We start from the raw sequence: 14,037 nt of genomic DNA on the forward strand, positions 1-14,037 counted from the left end.
ACCCGCTCTGATACCAATTGTAGTGACAAAGAACATGGTTTGACATTCGAAATTATAGTTTACACAATTAAATATGGTGATTTGGGTGATCAAGAGATGTATTGATTGTGTATGGTGTTACAAAAGAATCTAGATCTAGACTACATAAATAACACACACTTACACACTCAACTTTTACATCTCTCAAGCATACCTCTACAAGTGGACAAATCCACCTTATATAGAGGTGCTTGCATGTTTCTCTCTCACTCTCTATCTCTCATGTGTCAAAAGGCAAATACTCCACATGCAAGTGGGTTTTACAATAGTCAAACATTTACAAAGTCAATCATGAATAACTTTGCACCCCAACACAAAGGCATCTTCTTCGTTGTCATTCTAGATGATGGTGGTGCAGTTTTATCAGCGTGACTGTAGTGGACGAAGAGCTTCTTGTCGCCGTCGTTTAAGATCACCAACATTCCAATGGGTATAAAAGTAGTCAACGGTGGCCTTCGGTAATCTCCAGTAGTGGTGTATAATGGTCCATATTTAGGGTTCTTGATTTGCTTTAATCTAAAGTGAGGGAGAAAGATATAGAAGTTAGGTAGATGTGAATTGATAGGTGGCATGTGAGACTTGAACCCTCTTTATCTTTTAATATATCTTTTAACATTAATACAAAATAAATGATACATTAATTAAAATAAAACTGGTGACGGTAAATAGGTCATTTTAAGTTTAATACGGACCAAATATGCATTTGAGACATACATTAGGTGCCTTCCGAGTGAAAAGATAAAGTTAGGAACCAAACATGATGATAATCTCAAACCACATGACCATTCGTGTATGAGAGGAACCATGAATTTTTGTCAGGGGTAGCACAGTTTTCTCCCGTTAAAATACAATTAGGTACAAACAATTAACATTACGATAATTAGAAAAATAAACAACATGATACATCTTTAAAAGGTTTAGTATCCAAGGTTTTAACACTTGGGTCTGTTTATCTTTTTTAGCATGGTAATCACCAAGTTTTCAATGCCATTGCAAAATAATCATCAGTAACACCCTAATAAAAATACAATAAAAACCTTAGATACAAAATGGGGTCATATGTGACATCCCCAAAATCACGGCCAGAAAAGACCGATTTTGTTTATGCTTTATAAAAATAAGAGTACTTCATTTTATAAAAAGGTTGCGGAATTTGTTCCCAGAAAAACATGGTAAATACGTTATTAAAACATTTTCGAAGAAATGTATTTATTTCATTTTAAAACGTTTGGGATGTCATCGTTAATACAGGAACATAAGCATAAACAGAACTTACAATTATTCGCACTAGTGGTCTACATCTCTTTAAATCTCTCAGTGTAATGTCACTTCATATCAACACCTGTGATATAAATAAACTGAGTGGGTCAGGTTGGAAAACCTGGTGAGCACATAGGGATTTCAATCCCACAATGTTATACCATATATATCGTTTAAAACTCACAAAATATACAATTTCACCATATATATATAAACAACTCTTATCCCACCCCGTCGATCCTCGCAACGAGGCTATCCATACTCTTGGACCTAAGATTAGTCGTTTTACCTACTCCGTACTCCCGGATCAGAAATGAACGAATTTACCAAATCCTTACTCTCGGACTAGGGACGAATGACTAATCCATACTCTCGGATTAAAGATGAATGATTATGCCTAATCCATACTCTCGGACTGGGGACAATAGCTAATCCATACTCTCGGATTAACGACGAATGATTATGCCTAATCCATATTCTCGGACTAGGGACAATAACTATGTCTTAGCCATACTCCCGGATAAGTGATATATACTAACTTCTATTCTCTGAGTTTAACTCACTTGTACTCGTAAGAATATACTACCCAATATTCCTCATATTTAATTTAGGTCTACTCTTTATCCTAAATTATCAAATATAATCAGGTATGTTCTTTAACACGAATTTCAAGCAACATCAATTAACTCGCACATAAACATATAATTAATACTTCAATCAATACTTGTATTAAAATCATGTTCATGAAAGGGACTAGGCACTCACTTGAAAGGTGGTGACTCAGCACTCGGACAACGCTTCGATACTCTCAAAACAATTTCCTTCGATAAAACCTAGTATCAATACCACTAGGGTTTAGTCTAACGATAACCGTGACTAATTAATAGTCTATCTCTTATTATTATTATATAAGCGTTAAATAACACTCAATATAACTCATAATAATAACCCAAAGAATTATTTTCAGGTCCTAATAATGTTACTATAATTAATTAGAAGCTATATTAAAACTAGCGTAGGCGTAGCTCACTTACAACGGGTTTTTCGCAAAACCGGGCTTCGCTGGAGCAGCGTTTCCCGAGCCGAAAGGCTCTTTTCTCGGAGACGTCTAGTGCTCCGGGGCTTCCGCCTCGTGCTAGGGAGTTACCCTAGGCTTTAGGGGGTTAGGGAGGCTTAGAGAGAGAGTTTAGAGACAGAAAGAAGGTTTGGAAGGTGTGAGAATGAATGGAACCCGGCACCTCTATTTATAGGGGAGGAATCTGATGGACTCATCGAGTCTGAGTCATGACTCGTCGAGTTGGTCCATGTGGTGGCCTTCTGGTGGTGCCACGTGTCCAATTCCGGTGGTGCCACGTCACCCCCTATCGCGTATCAGCCTTCAAACTTAGAAAAGTCATAACTTTCGCATACCAGCTCCGTTTTCGACGTTCTTTATATCCACGCGTAGGTAAAATCAAGATCTACAACTTTTGTTTAGACTCCGTCAGCTAATTCTTGACCGATCTCAAATATAACAGTAGGAGGCGTTTAGACTGTTAAATGACCGCGAAGAGTTCATAACTCCTTCATCCGGACTCCGTTTTCGTCTGTATTTTTACCGTTGAGTTCCTATTAATGAGACCTTCAACTCTCATTTAGGTCGCGTAAGCCAAAAACCGCTCGAACTAAAATTCGAGTTTCGGGTCGTGCACTGCTAAGCCGAATCTTAGAAAAATCATAACTTCTTCATACGAAGTCAGATTTGGGCGTTCTTTTTATCGATGTTCTTAGTTTAACATATTCTAAGACTTTTGTTTAGATTGATAAGGCTAAAAAGTCTTCTATCGTAAATTCACTATTTACGTCTCCCGGTGCCGTGCCGGTTTTGCCGTAAAACTTCGGCGAGCCATAACTTCTTCGTTATAGCTCGGATTTCGGCATTCTTTATATGTATGGAAACCTTGAGACATATTCCACAACTTGGTTAATATTATTTATTCTAAATAATCTTTTGTCGAAAAGTCGTTTTCGACGCCTATTGCCTCTAAATTGACTAGCCCGGATCTACGGGCGTTACAATTATCTCCCCCTTAGGATGATTACGTCCCGGAATCATCAACGAAACAGGGTTCGTATAATGACTCTATACGTCATCTCTTCATCCTAGGTAAAAATTATAATTTCTTTATTCCTTCAAGTCTATCTCTTAGACTTATTGACTGTAAGCAGTACCTAATCGTGCACCTACTCTCTACCTCAGGTTAGACTCCAAATTATGATCTATCATCATGTGTTGCACTTTTAGACTCAGGTCTCAGAGTTAAATTCTAAAACAGACTATGCCTTCCTTCACGTCCTAATGTGATATAATCACACCTTAACATGTAACATTTCTAGCTACCAACTTCTTTAACAACGAGCGCGATAATTCTATTGATCGCTTTGATTTCCATTGTTTGGTTTAAGTCGGACACTTCATCAAACTTGGTTCTCTGAACCACGTAACCTACTTATCGTAGTCGGACTCAATGTGATATGACCACTAGGGTCGGGATAACAACAATCTTCTTAGTCATTACCGAAACAATGGTAACGACATACTTGAATAAAACGAAATCAATTATTGGCTTCTTGGTAACCTTGTGACTTTCCCTGATCCAAGTGTGAGTCCTGTGCTTCCGGTAGTATAGGCCTCTACTACCATTCACACCTACTCATACTCATCCCAAGTATTGTCCCGCAGTTTTTCCAAGTCACCATACAAGAAAACCATACAACAACTTAACACATCGGATAACAAAACAAAGTTTTTATATTATTTCTTGAAACTGTTACATAGGTGTTCAAGTTCACCCTAGACTATGCCTCTAACGGGCTACATCGTGAGGTACTATCTACACGATTACTCCATAACTCGATCCTCGGATGTCAAGCCTTCACTCTTGAATCCTCGCATTGTCATCTGCTTCGTCAAGGATCATTTGAAATGCTCTCGCCTTTGGCTTTGGTGGAACATTTGGCTTTGTATCCCCTTCTTTCTTTGGGCAGTCTTGTTTGAAGTGTCCTTCTTCTCCACACTAAAAGCAGACTTCTCTTTTGGTTGTGCATTCGCTGGCGTAATGACCAGTCTTCCCGCATTTAAAGCATGTCGTATATTTAGAGCATTTCCTGATGTGCTTCTTTCTACACTTGTCACACCATTGCGTTCCTTCTTCAGACTTCGAGAATTTTCTCTTCTCGCTGGACCTTGAAGATCCTTGTAACAGCCCGGAATTTCAAGTATTGTTAAAATTATATTTTAGGGGGGTGTTTTAAAGGGGGACTCGGCGAGTTGGAGCCAGACTCGCCGAGTAGGATCGCAGACCTGGTCGCGGGTTCGCGACTGGACTCGACGAGTCAGATAGGGACTCGGCGAGTCTGCGCTGTTTAGCGAAAACCCTAGCTGTTTAGGTTTGGGACGTATAAAGGGGACTTATAGGCTGTCATTGTTCGTTTTAGCCTTCTGAGAAGAACTCTAAATCGATTGTGTGCATCTAGATCAAGATTAAAGGCCATTGGTGATTTTGAAGGAGTTGTTGTGCAAAGAAGAGAGGGCTTGGCTAAGGAACAGCAAGGGGGTCACATTCTGAGGATTGGGGACACAGAGAACACATTATCCAGGTAAGAATTCGTGTATACTCTGCTATGGTGATGTATTTTGAGGATTAGGGTTTATGGAACCCTTTTATGGATAGATTGAATGTTACCCTTGTTCCCCAAACGATTGTAACCCTGTATTAGGACCCTTGGAGGTCCAGAATATCCCCATGTCTGTGCATCTCGGGAATTGGTGAAGGTTTTGGATTGAAATCCTTATGCCTTAGGTCAACATGTGAATTATAAGTCTTGGGGTGTGGCATGAGCACCGAAATGAGGACCATACATAATGGATCAGTCTAGGAAAGGCCAGACCTATGAATGGTCAGAGCAGTTCCGACCTTAGGGAGCAGTTTGAGCGGCTGCATGGCATGGACTCGCCGAGTCAGATGAGCAGACTCGGCGAGTAGCTTGAAGAATAACTGGGACTCGTCGAGTTGTTCCTCAGACTCGACGAGTGGAGTCGGGGTGGCCCCGCGATTCTTCCAGGAGTAACTCGTTGGGTCAAGGAGGATACTCGACGAGTAGAAGGGAAACCTTAGAGGATTGGAGGACGACTAGATTCGCCGAGTCGCCAGAGTACTCGCCGAGTCCGGTCGAGTTGACCGTGGACCGTTGACCAGAGTTGACCCATGTGTAATTTCTTAGGGTCAGTTAACGTGGAAGATAAAAGTATTAATAAGAGATATATGATGTTATAGGGAACTTGTAGCTCGGCGGACCAAGTACGAGGGATTTCAGGAGTTGCTAACTTTCAGTATCCGCGAGGTGAGTCTTTTCACTATACTGTACCCGGAAGGGTTTGACTGTGTGACCGAAAGGTCAGATATGATATGTGTTATAAGTGCTCTAAATGGAAAGGTAATTGCTATGCGTGCTATGTATGTTTATGTGGGCCGGAAGGCAATATGTTATGTGACCGAAAGGTCGGATATGATGTATGATATATAGGCAATATGCTACGTGACCGGAAGGTCGGATATGATATGTGATATATGTGCTATATGTGGTAAGTTAATTGTTATATGTGCTGTGTATGTTTTATGGGCCGGAAGGCAATGTGTTATGGGCCGGAAGGCAATATGTTATGGGCCGGAAGGCGAATATGTTACGGGCCGGAAGGCGGGTTGTGTTGTGGACCGGAAGGTCAGGGCCTGGAAAGGCGTATATGCGTAAGTTGTATATTGGGGAACTCACTAAGCTTCGTGCTTACAGTGTTTTGTATTATGTTGTTTTCAGGTTCTTTCAGTAACACGGGATGGCACCGGCTCGATTGTACACACCAGCGAAAGAGTCAAATTTTGGAGGATCCTGGTTTTCTATTCAAGTGAAAATGGAACTATGCTTTGTAATTCAATTATGAAAGAGATTTTTAACAAGTGTTTTAATATTAAATGATTATTTTAAATGAAAATTTTGCCTTGAAATTTACGGTGTTACAAATTGGTATCAGAGCCTTAGTTTGAGGGATTCGGATGCGCCTTCGGGTAAATCTGGACTCAAACTGAGGAAGTAAGAAAAAGTTTTCAAATAAATAGTTTTCTAAAAGCGAATAAGAGTTCAAAGAGAAAGCAAGAAAGAGCAGTGTGTACAATCAGCCAGAGCCAAACGGTGATTTCCCAAAATACCCTTACTTTTGTGTTATGAAATATCTATGATGCACTTTATGAGATATTATTGCATGCTAGAGACAGGCTTGGTATTTCATATCTTAGGACTAGAGTGGCCTGATTTGTGATGCCTTAGCCTAGGGTTTGTTGTTATATGTGCGTTATGCTTTTGAGTATGTGATGAGTGAGAGTATCCAGTTAGAACGCACGAGGGGTAGAGTTACAGAGTTCAGGGGTATTTCCGAGGATGAGCCGAGAAGGTGGAGTTATCCCAGATAAGGAGTCCTATGTATTCTTCGATGCTCGAATGCTGCTTGCTTTGTGCTTTGTGGAACTCTCGATGATGGGAGTCAGCTACTAAGTGAGTATGACGATATTCAGGAGGTAGATGGCTGACATCATTAGGAGCTCTTCAGCAGCTGATAGCAAAGAAGTGGGAGGACGACGGAAGAGACTAGGGAGTAAACCTAGCCAGATGAGTGCGCTGGTAAAGTAGAGGATTTCGCTGGAGAGCGGGCACGTGCGATGGGATTGGTGAAAGAGCAGGTCGAGCAGCTACTTAGGAGCTCTGGGATGGTCCGTGTGGAAAGTATGGGTAAATGTGGCAGGTAGTATGGGCCCGTACTACTGAAAGCAGAGGACCCATACTTGTTACAGGGAGCATTCTGAAGGTCCTAAGGAACGGATTGAGGAGTGATGTTATGGTTCGAGTACCATACATCGGAGCAGATTGAGAAGTGATGCTATGGTTCGAGTACCATACATCGGAGCAGATTGAGGAGTGATGTTATGGTTCGAGTACCATACATCGGAACAGATTGAGGAGTGATGTTATGGTTCGAGTACCATACATTGGAGCGGATTGAGGAGTGATGTTATGGTTCGAGTACCATACATAGGAGCAGATTGAGAAGTGATGCTATGGTTCGAGTACCATACATCGGAGCAGATTGAGGAGTGATACTATGGTTCGGGTACCATACACCAGAGCAGATTGAGAAGGGATGTCATGGGATGAGTACCATGCTTCGTAGTGAATGATGCTGGTGATTATTTTATTATCCGGTCATGATCGATGAGGTAGAGATCGGACGTTATGGGTTTTAGGCCTGCAGACCATGATTGAGTATGAAGAGGCGTCCCTCGAGAGGAAAAGCGAGTGCCTATTAGAGTATTTTGGTAAGGAGTTAAAGGAAGGAGAAAATTTCGGTCTGAGTTGAGCAATCAGTCGATAGAGGAGAGGTCATCTTCTAGGTGGGTGGTGCTATTTTTGTTCGTGTGCAAGACACGGGAGGCCTGATGTTTCAGTTTTGTGTTTGGGGGTACACCCTACAAGTCGTATCGGTGATGATTTTCCCCAGAGTAGCAGGTGGCAGGTGTGCCGCGAGGCAGTGACTTATCGGGAGCAGACAGTCAGTTGGGACTGAGGTAGTCGAGGACCACACCACACCTAATTGAGAATAGTAGGTTGTGTTATAGTGGTAGTAGTGGGGAGTTCAGTTGAGTTTTGCAGTGCAGGGAGTTTTCGTCTATGTTGGAGGAGTGGGTCCCTGTCCTTGGGAAAATTCCGGTGTTGGAACATTGGTTGATGAGTTGAGGTGAGAGGAACGATGATTTTGCGGTGCAGTCTATGAGACAGGGATGTTATTGAGCAGTTGAGATGCTTAGTGTTGGATTGGTATGAGATTTGGAACGATTAGAGGCAGTCGTGATGAGAGGTTCTTGAGGAGTTCATCAGAGGTTCAGAGTATAGGGGGTTGATTGAGTTCCTTAAAAGGGAATTATCGGGCGTGGTGTAGCACTTTCCGGGGACAGGTGCGATTTCGCTGGTGGAAAAATAGTCGTGGGTTGGTTGTGTGCTAATTGGTAATGGTTCGAACCCTAAGTGGGGGAGAACCGGGTGCAGTATGTAAAGCAAAGATTTGTCAAGAGTAGTTATAAGTGGAGTATAGAGATATGCTGTAAGAAATCATGAGACCAGAGATGTCGGTGATCGAGGAAAGGGGTCAGAGTGAGTTAATGCGGGAAGTACTTGAGGAGGAGGACGAATGTATCCATGACAGGTGATTGGTGTTGTTGCAAGTAGATAGAGAATGACTGGGCGGCCAACTCCCGGGGTCGGTATGCGTATCCTTGTTTGGATCTTGAGCGTTGGGAAAAAGAGTTTCGGAGAATTATCAGCATATTCCGTAGCGTCAACGTTTTCTCGTATTCCAATCGAGAAATTATATGCACCGAAGTTGTAATGGGGGAAAAATGTAGATCTAATTATGGGGTTCAGAGGAGATGTATTATTGTGTCTATATGATGCTTGGGGCAGGAGATCAGTGGTTGTGGCAGGATCTTGTGATGTTTTGTTGGGGTATTCTGAGATATCCGGGTATGATATCTTTATTTCGGAGTTACTTGTGAATCCTGAATTGAATCGACGTGTGGCATATCAAGTATCTGTGAATCTAGCGGGAGCCCTTCGAGTATGGGCATCCAGGGAGATTATTTGAGAGAGTGGATTTTCGCAAAGATGGGCATTTGTTATGTTGATTGCCTCCAGAGTCTGTGATGGATATTCGAGCCGTAGTACTCCCTACTCAGAGGGTGTTGTGATGCTGCGTGGAGTTGCAGTACTCACTAGATGGCAAGAGAATTTCGATGTTGGAATGTTTTCGAGCAGTGCATGATGTGGAAGAGTTGGGTTTGAGTAGCCCTGGTATTGAGTCCTTGGAGCTTGGATGTTGAGTCGGGGGCGAGACGGGGGTCTCCGTCTCTGTCAGGAGATGCGGGGAGATACGCAGGGAATATGCGGAGCAGAAACCAGAGATTTGAGTTGAGACGATCCTCGGTTGGATTGTATTTTTCTCGCATGAGGAAAAGAGGATTTCGTGACTTGCGTGTCACTGGGCCGGGATAGTGTTCACGGGGAGGAAGTTAGTGGGACACTTGGATCATGATACGGGTGACGTTGGGGGCTCAGCTATGGAGCCAAAAGCTGATCTGGTACTCAGTATTGAAGAGGAATATGAGAAAGGAGATTATCCTGATGACATCTAAGGAAACTTTAGAGAGAGTGAACGATTCAGACGCTCGAAGACATGCTTTGGGCATGTGTATTAGATTTTGGAGGAAGCCGCGGTACGTATTTATCCTTGGTTGAGTTGTCCCATATCAACAACCATCATTAGTGCATTGGTATGCCGCCCTTTGAGCTGTTGCATAGGAGGTGATATCGGACCCTCATTTGCTGAGGAGAGGTAACGCATGGACCCGAGAGTCCTTGCGAGCAGATCCAGAGCATGTGCGATACATGGAGTAGTGGCAAGGCCGTCAAGCGGATTTCCCTAGGCAAGGGAAGAGAAAGGTATGTTGGGGCTAGTGCAGTATGTGTATGAGAATACAAGAAGGGAACTCGTGAGAGTTGCTCTGAGAGTGCGAATGGGTCTCTCAGTCGTTCCGAAATGGATAAAGTGGGTTTTGGATCGGGGATCCGGTGATTCATGGTTTCCTAACCCTTATGGGTCGAGTGATCGTTGAGATTTGGAGCAGAATTGCATCGTGGGTGATTCTCGGTTACAGGGAGTAGTGGGCAGTACAGAGATCGTGCTTCAGTCGACAGAGCAGATTCAGCAGGTTAAACAGAGGTTATTGATCGCCTAGAGCTGACAGAAAAGTTATGCAGACAGACGCCGGTACGAGCTTGAGTTTCAGGTCGGCGACTTCGTACTCCTGAAGGTCTCTCCTGGAAAAGGGGTGATTCGATCCAGGAAGAGGGGCAAGTTGGGGCCCCAGTATGTTGGGCCTTTTCGTGAAATTGTGAGGGTAGGACGGGTGGCCTACCGTTTGGAGTTGCCAGCAGAATCGAGATAGATCCACGACACTTTTCATGTGTCGCAGTTGAAGAAGTGTATAGTCGATGAGTCAGCAGTGGTTCCACTAGAGAACATTTAGGTAGATGCGAGCCTGAGTTATGCTGAGAGACTAGTGGCCATCAGGGATCGGAAGATCAAGGTTCTGAGGAACAAGGAGGTACCTCTGGTGTTGGTTCGGTGGCAACCCCGGAAGGGATCGGAAATGACTTGGGAGTCGGAACGTGAGATGCAGGAGCAGCATCCGGAACTATTTTCAGAGTGAGACTTTGAGGGCGAAGTCTGATTCTAGTGGGGGAGAATTGTAACAGCCCGGAATTTCAAGTATTGTTAAAATTATATTTTAGGGGGGTGTTTTAATGGGGGACTCGGCGAGTTGGAGCCAGACTCACCGAGTAGGATCGCAGACCTGGTCGCGGGTTCGCGACTGGACTCGACGAGTCAGATAGGGACTCGGCGAGTTTGCGCTGTTTAGCGAAAACCCTAGTCGTTTAGGTTTGGGACGTATAAAGGGGACTTATAGGCCGTCATTGTTCGTTTTAGCCTTCTGAGAAGAACTCTAAATCGATTGTGTGCATCTAGATCAAGATTAAAGGCCATTGGTGATTTTGAAGGAGTTGTTGTGTAAAGAAGAGAAGGGCTTGGCTAAGGAACAGCAAGGGGGTCACATTCTGAGGATTGGGGACACAGAGAACACATTATCCAGGTAAGAATTCGTGTATACTCTGCTATGGTGATGTATTTTGAGGATTAGGGTTTATGGAACCCTTTTATGGATAGATTGAGTGTTACCCTTGTTCCCCAAACGATTGTAACCCTGTATTAGGACCCTTGGAGGTCCAGAATATCCCCATGTCTGTGCATCTCGGGAATTGGTGAAGGTTTTGGATTGAAATCCTTATGCCTTAGGTCAACATGTGAATTATAAGTCTTGGGGTGTGGCATGAGCACCGAAATGAGGACCATACATAATGGATCAGTCTAGGAAAGGCCAGACCTATGAATGGTCGGAGCAGTTCCGACCTTAGGGAGCAGTTTGAGCGGCTGCATGGCATGGACTCGCCGAGTCAGATGAGCAGACTCGGCGAGTAGCTTGAAGAATAACTGGGACTCGTCGAGTTGTTCCTCAGACTCGGCGAGTGGAGTCGGGGTGGCCCCGCGATTCTTCCAGGAGTAACTCGTCGGGTCAAGGAGGATACTCGATGAGTAGAAGGGAAACCTTAGAGGATTGGAGGACGACTAGACTCGCCGAGTCGCCAAAGTACTCGCCGAGTCCGGTCGAGTTGACCGTGGACCGTTGACCAGAGTTGACCCATGTGTAATTTCTTAGGGTCAGTTAACGTGGAAGATAAAAGTATTAATAAGAGATATATGATGTTATAGGGAACTTGTAGCTCGGCGGACCAAGTACGAGGGATTTCAGGAGTTGCTAACTTTCAGTATCCGCGAGGTGAGTCTTCTCACTATACTGTACCCGGAAGGGTTTGACTGTGTGACCGGAAGGTCGGATATGATATGTGTTATAAGTGCTATAAATGGAAAGGTAATTGCTATGCGTGCTATGTATGTTTATGTGGGCCGGAAGGCAATATGTTATGTGACCGAAAGGTCGAATATGATGTATGATATATAGGTAATATGCTACGTGACCGGAAGGTCGGATATGATATGTGATATATGTGCTATATGTGGTAAGTTAATTGTTATATGTGCTGTGTATGTTTTATGGGCCGGAAGGCAATGTGTTATGGGCTGGAAGGCAATATGTTATGGGCCGGAAGGCGAATATGTTACGAGCCGGAAGGCGGGTTGTGTTGTGGACCGGAAGGTCAGGGCCTGGAAAGGCGTATATGCGTAAGTTGTATATTGGGGAACTCACTAAGCTTCGTGCTTACAGTGTTTTGTATTATGTTGTTTTCAGGTTCTTTTAGTAACACGGGATGGCACCGGCTCGATTGTACACACCAGCGAAAGAGTCAAATTTTGGAGGATCCTGGTTTTCTATTCAAGTGAAAATGGAACTATGCTTTGTAATTCAATTATGAACGAGATTTTTAACAAGTGTTTTAATATTAAATGATTATTTTAAATGAAAATTTTGCCTTGAAATTTACGGTGTTACAATCCTTCAAACTTTCTCTTCTCGCTAACCTCCATCTTGTTGGAGGCTCTTCCCTTGATCATATCTTCGACAGACTTGGCAGCCCAGATAGCTGCCTCTAGAGTAGGTGCTTGACGCACTGGCACCGCGTACTCCCATGGAAGTCCTTTTGCGTACTTGTCGATTTTCGTCAGCTCATCCGGAACAAGAGGCAAGGCGAACTCCATCTTCTCTGTGAAGTTGTTGGTGTATTCATCAATAGATGTGCTTCCTTTCTTCAAGGTAAGGAATTGGTTTTCTAGCTCAAGCAAATTTTGGGCTGAGCAGTACTTACGTTTGAACTGCACCAAAAACTCTGCCCATGTCAGTTGCAGGGGCTCATTGGGGCTTAGAGTCTTCCCCAGAGTGTTCCACCAACGAACCGCGCCTCCTCTGAACTGGCGTACCGCAAACGTTGTTTGTAGTTTGCCTCTGCAATCACACGTCATGAAAGCTAACTCCATCTCTGAGATCCAATCCATGACCCCGATCGGATCTTCCTTTCCAATGAAAGTCGATGGCTTGCAGGTCTGAAAATCCTTGTACTTGCATCCATTCCTCTTGACTTCTTCATCTTGATTGTTTCTTCTAATCATCGGTGGATCAACTTGACCAACGGTCCTGCTGTCGTTCCCTTCCTCAGACTGCCCGTCATTCAGCTCGGGCTGCTCAATAGGCATCGTAAGTTCCTCTCGAGCTTGTTAAAGTAAACGCCTTGTTTCCTCCATTTGACGATCCAACATCACCTGGATCATCGCTTGCACTCCGGCCATCGTTATTGGCTCAGCAGCGGCTACCACAACCGGTATCTGCTCAATCACTGGGGGTTGGTTTCTGTTCCCATTTGCGTTCACGTTTCCGCTACGGGTTCTTGCCATCTTGATCTATACACCGAATAAGGTGAATCTAGACCTTTACTTAGGATTGACGGTTAAATCATCCTTATCACTCCGAAACGTTTATATGCTAGTTCTAATATCGTAGTTAAACGCTTAGAATCCTAAACACATAAGGTTTCCAGATCCGGTCGGCAACAGACCATAGATCCGAATAAATAACAACATATAAGGCATAAAGCATTTAGCACATAAAAGCATTTTAGGCATAATTCCTAAAATAATCTAGTGCACACTCCTCACAATCATTGCTTAGCATTCTAAGTTTAAGTCTAGAAATAAATCCATATTCCTAGTTCGCTTAAACTAATGCTATGATACCAACTGTGACATCCCCAAAATCACGGCCAGAAAAGACCGATTTTGTTTATGCTTTATAAAAATAAGAGTACTTCATTTTATAAAAAGGTTGCAGAATTTGTTCCCAGAAAAACATGGTAAATACGTTATTAAAAATTTTTCGAAGAAATGTATTTATTTCATTTTAAAATGTTTGGGATGTCATCGTTAAACAGGAACATAAGCATAAACAGAACTTACAATTATTCACACTAGTGGTCTACATCTCTTTAAATCTCTCAGTGTAATGTCACTTCATATCAACACCTGTGATATAA

This window comes from Lactuca saligna, chromosome 3, assembly GCF_052625555.1.
Source record: "Lactuca saligna cultivar CGN05327 chromosome 3, ASM5262555v1, whole genome shotgun sequence".
Lineage (NCBI taxonomy): Eukaryota > Viridiplantae > Streptophyta > Magnoliopsida > Asterales > Asteraceae > Lactuca > Lactuca saligna.